Source organism: Dipodomys ordii, unplaced genomic scaffold (assembly GCF_000151885.1).
Source record: "Dipodomys ordii isolate 6190 unplaced genomic scaffold, Dord_2.0 Scaffold101, whole genome shotgun sequence".
NCBI classification, from domain to species: Eukaryota; Metazoa; Chordata; class Mammalia; order Rodentia; family Heteromyidae; genus Dipodomys; species Dipodomys ordii.
In genome coordinates this window covers 3900084-3905649 of record NW_012267317.1, presented here as the reverse complement: position 1 = coordinate 3905649, position 5566 = coordinate 3900084, and positions in this window count along the sequence as shown.

Below are 5566 nucleotides of genomic sequence, written 5' to 3'. Positions count from 1 at the left end.
CCCTGGTGCCCGGCTTCCCCACGGCGCCCCGGAGCACCCGGGCGCCCTCAGCGCACACTCTGAACCTGCGGTGGGAGGCCGGGGCGAGGCCTGGGCCCCGGAAGACCAGCCAGGCCCGGCGCAGGCCCGGCCCTGGGAAGGGCAGGACGATGTGGAGGCCCCAGGCCAGCCGATGTCTGAGAGAGGCGTGGGGGAGCCCTCGAGGGCACACCCCCGTCTCACACTCGCAGCCCTGTCTGGTTATTCACGCCCGTGGATGCGTGGCACGCCTAGAGAGACATCCGAACAAGAGTTGCGGCCTCCTAGCTGCGGGGTCAGGGAGAGGCCCCTGAGCTCCAGGTTTCCACCCGGGGGGTCCCGGCGTGCGAGCCGCCTGCCACCCTCGCTCCTGCAGGCCCAACGGACGGGCTTGGGGCCCAGCGGCGGCCCGGCCCCCCGGTAAACCCTGGCCCAGCCGCAGGCCCCTCCCCCCGCCAGCTGGCTCGCTCCAGCTGCAGCTCCCTTATTTAGGCAAGAGGTCTGAGGATGCTCAAGGGCAGGCAGAGTGTCTGCCCGCCGCCTGCCCATCGCCGGCCGACCTCATGCCCGGGTCTGAGTGAGGGTCTTCGGGTCTGAACAGCTCAGGCAGGGCCTGGCTTAGGCAGGCCAGGGCGGGTGGCGAGTGCTGACAGCTGAGCAGGCCGGCGAGAGGGGAGGAGTCGGCAGCTGGGCCCGCTGCAGGTCCCCTCCCCAGCCAGCAGCCCGGATCAGAGGCCTGTCTGGATGGATGGGGCCATGTGGGGGCTCCTGAGGCCTTGCAGCTGCCTCTGTCCTTGGGAGCAAGGGGGGCTGGGTCTTGTCACCAGGGAGAACCAACGTGGGAATCTAGGGGGAGGGGAGGAACAAAGGACAAAAGAGGAAAGCAGTCTGGCAAGGAGGGAGGCTAGGCACCACAGACCACCCTCCCCAGGCGCTCGCTTCCCACCCAGGAGCAAAGAGATGCAGACATTAGGGCCAAATAGGGCCACTGGCCAGCAGATGACACTCTTTTTTATTTGCTGGTGGGTGGGCAGTGAGTCAGGGAGGCTGCCGGTGGGAGAGAAGGAGGTGGCTCCACCAGCTGATTCTAAAAAAGTCCAGAGGCTCCGCCTGCACAGTCATCGCCCAGGCCCTCTCCACCTTCCACAGCACTCGAGGTGCCCAGGGCCTTCCAGGCACTGGCTCCCCCCAGCCCTTGTGGCCTGGCATCCGGGACCTCAGTACTTCCGAGTTCATGCCTGGCACAGCCCCCGCCCTGGGCCTCGGCCACGGCCACCCCACACAGCAGGGCTTGCTTGCCGCTGTGTGAGTGGACAGTCCTCCCTTCGGGTGAGGATCTGAGAGAAAAGAAGAAAGGCTAAAATGCCCATAGAGCGAAAGAGAATGGGAAAGGACATGTGTCGTTTCTTCCCAGACCGAGAGGGTGGGAATCTTGAACCCACAGGAAAGGGCTTTACATCCGGCCTGGCCAGCTGCCCCCAGCATAGGAAGCCACATGCCTAGAGCAGGTGTCTTCTCAGCCCAGAGGGAAGACCCAGGAGTTGAGGAACCCTTCCCCTCCCAATAAGACCAGGCAGCAGAGTAACTCTCCTCTAGAGAGAGAGAGAGAGAGAGAGCTAGAAGTCTGTCTCTCTGTCTCTGTCTCTGATCTCAAATGGAGATTTCTGACTTCTTTTAGAAGCTCAGAGGAGAGCCTGAAGGCAGTCCCACCATCCACCCCCACAGCCACGGACTGAAACAAGTTCCACTGTGATGTGAAACGGACACACTTCCCCCAAGGCATCCTCCCTGGGCTCTAAGCACAAGCTGGTAGATGAGGAAGCTTTACCATCACCGAGTACCAACCTCCATTACCTACCCCCAGATCGAAGGACAGAAAAGTGTCCAAACCCATGCCAAGGGCTTCTAGAATCGTCCCACCCCCACCGCAGGTCCCAAGAGCCTTTGTCAGGAATCATTCCTGGGAAGAGCTCTCCCTCACCCTGCCTGTGACTGAGGGAAGGGAGAGGCTGTATTTACAGTGAGACATATAGGCTCCTCCCAGCTCCTTGAAAGAGATGATTTAGGGAGAAGAGTCTGCAGAAAACATCCTGCTCACCCCACTCTCTGCTCCTGTTCAGTCTGAGGGAGTCGAGCCAGGACTTCCTGGGAGGAAAGAAGTAATTGAAGCCTACCTCTGCTGCTAGGGCCCCCAAGGATCAGACCAGGCCAGACACAGCAAAAAATCAGGCTCAGGAGAGCAAGTAACACTCACAAGGGACTAGAAAGCAGTTCCAAGCAGACAGGCACAGGAGAGACAGCTTCGGGAGCAATGGCTCCTTGGAAGCCCCAAGGGAGGAAGGGCATCATAGTGGAAGCTCAGACTGCAAGGGAGACTGGGGACAGGCTTGGAAGGGGGGCTTTGTTCTGTGCCATCGGGTTTCAAAGTGAGATGTTTTCAGATATGAACTAGAGTTGGAGGAGAAGAGAAGCTAGAAGCAGGTGCTCAGGACTCACTGAGAGCAAGACAGAGAAAGAGAGATGGGGCGACTAAAGGACCCAGCTCAACCCCATAGCCAAAAGTCAGAGTTTCCTTCATTCACTGGCTCCATGTGTAGTCCTCCAGCCAACTCCTGCCCATACCAAGGTCTTTTCCCTCTCCCCCATTGATGGGACATGCTTCTGGCTTGTGATGTCAGAAGTCAGCAAGGTACTAGAGATTGACATTGAGGACACCTAGCTTCTGATTCCAGTTCTGCTACTTGTCATGTCAACAAATGTTTCTTGGGGACCTTGTTGGGGGGGGGTGCTGGTGCCAAATGCTGTGGGGTATAGGAGGGATAAGCCAGACTCCCTCCTCCGGGGATTCACAGTCTAGTGAGATTTGAGACAGGCTGTAGGCAGACAAGAACTATGCAGTCAACTGGGGGAGTCTGAGAGGGCTGGGGGAGGGGCAGCGACTTCAGCAGAAGATTGAAGGCCAGCAGAAGCATTCCACAGACAGCATGAGTGAATGGAGGCCAGGGGTATGGACAAAACAGGTGCGGTGAAGTGGACCCGTAGGTTGGCAGAATTGGCAGAGGGCTGAGGGTTGGGAATTTTTGTCTGTATGCAAGGGAGACACCCTGCAGCAAGAACGCTTTGTCCACGAATGTAGAAATCGCATTTGCTTTTGTCCAGACAGGCCTAGGGTAGGAGTCCAATAATTATCTTTTGGTGAATTAATAAAACTAAGGATGTAATTTAGTTAACTACTGCTGCCTAAGAGCCTTCCCCAAACCCAGTCTTCAATCAGTGACAGGGTTTATTTTGCTCATGGACCCGCCATTGGGGCAGGTTCAGCCGGGACCACTTGTCTCTACCTATCTCCAGGTGCAGGACTGGAAAGCTCATTCCTCATGCTTGATGGTTAATGCTAGCTGTCCCTGGGACCTCGGCTCAGACCAGGGTTAGACATCCACATTGAAGCCATTTGAGCATGGTTGCTTAGCTGCTGAGTTTCAAAGACAAATGTCTTGTGACAAGACCAGGCAGCATCTGAAGGATCATCAGTAATTTAACCTTGAAATGTCACACAAAAGAAGTTCTGCGGGGCTGGGAAGGTGGCTCAGTGGTAGAGTGCTTGCCTTGCATGCCTGAGGCCCTGGGTTCTATTCCTCAGCACCACAAAAGCAAAAAGAAAAAAGCCAGAAGTGGCGCTGTGGCTCAAATGATAGAGCATTAGCCTTGAGCTGAAGAGCTGAGGGATAGCGCAGGCCCAGAGTTCAAGCCCCATGACCGGACCCCCCCCCAAGAGAAAAGAACTTCTGCCATAGTCATGTCCCATTAGGTATGGAGACAGGACATAGACCCCATCTCTCAATGGAGGAATATCATGTTGTATAGGGGGAAAGCATTGCAAGGCGAACAATATCATGGTCCTTCTTTTGTATTTATTTTAGACTAAAACTAAATGGAAAGGAAGACCATTAAGGACATGGGAGAAGGCCTTGATCAGTCCCCCACAGACCCATTGTGTCACCCCTGCAGGGTCCACTGGCAATAGGCAAACTATGAGTTGATCTCAGCTTCCAAGAAATTCATCTAACTGAGGAAAGAAGACAGATAGGCAGGAATGTCATGAAAACTTTCTGGTGCTACTGATGCTGTGTGGAGGGAAGCTCACTGGGGTAGCTTCAAAGGACTGAAAAAAAAAAATAAGAAACAAGCCAAGCTTTTAGCCATCCTGTTAGGGAGATGCCCTGGAGGAGATCTCAAGTTCTCTTGGCAGCTTTGTCCTTCTAGCCTGGCTGGAACTTTGTCTCTGTCCAAGGTGCTGAAAGCGCTAGCTGCCAGGCTGGGCAGGAAAGCAGGAAAGGCAACGCAGGTGACCAAGAAAGAGGCCCTCTTCAGGACATAGTGAACTATACAGCCACTGCTAAGCCATGAAAATGCTTCTGGAACTGGACAGTAGCCCCGAAAGCAGCATCCAGCGGGACCGTTAACGATGAGAAGCCCAGACCTCCTGTGCCTTCTTCCCTCATCCTCCCAGCTGGTCAGCAAACAATGCGATCTCACCTCTGAGTTTTTCATCTGAAGTTATCTGAGTTTCTGTTGCTTTGTGAGGTTTTAGACCTGGACATAAACACTTTGCTCTTTCAGCTGATGAAATAGAGATGCTACAGAGATTATGCCACATGTTAGAAATGAAACTGGACGAGAAATCAGTCTCTTAGGTCCTTAGTCAAGTGATTTGCCATCATACCCTTCCAGGTTGTGAGTTGTATATCACATATAGCAAGAGCTAAAGAAGTAAGTACTTCAAGGAATGTGTGTGTGTGTGTGTGTGAGAGAGAGAGAGAGAGAGAGAGAGAAATACCCAGAACATTCTATATACAGAGATGGCTGTGTCAGCAGACTTATGCTAAAATCAAGCAAGCTTGGCCCAGCTTAATGAGAGTGGGGAGTGAGAGTGGAAATGCTAACCTAACACTAGCTCCAGGGCCCAAAGGGAGCTGTCCCTCCCTATGGATCACTAAGCAGCCAATAACAAGAATCAAAGAAGAGAATTCAAGTCCAACCTGATCTCTACTGCCCCATTATCTCGCCCACATACACATAGACAATTATCCAGCACTTTGTAAGTGCCCCCAAACTATTCAGGAAACCTAGGAAAACAAGTTCTACAATCCAGCCTCTGGCCTTACAGAGTTTGCAGTGAGTTGGAAAGAATATTATGGGAACCAAGTACAAACCATAGCAGCTGACAAGAGAAGGCACATGGTCCTGCAGCCCTAGCTCAGGAAGTAGTTCTGGGAAGTGGGGGTATAGCTCAAGTGGTAGAGTGCCAGCCTTGAGTGAAAAAGCCAAGGAAGAGCACAAGGCCCTGAATTCAATCCCTAGTACTAGCACCAGTGAGAGAGAGAGAGAGAGAGAGAGAGAGAGAACTGTTATCACCCAGCACCACTTGTTCATACCTGTAGTCCTAGCTACTCAAGAGGCTGAGAGCTGAAGATTACTGTTTGAAATCGACTCAGGCAGATAAATCTGAAAGACTCTTATCTCAATTAACCAGAAAAAAGCCAGAAGT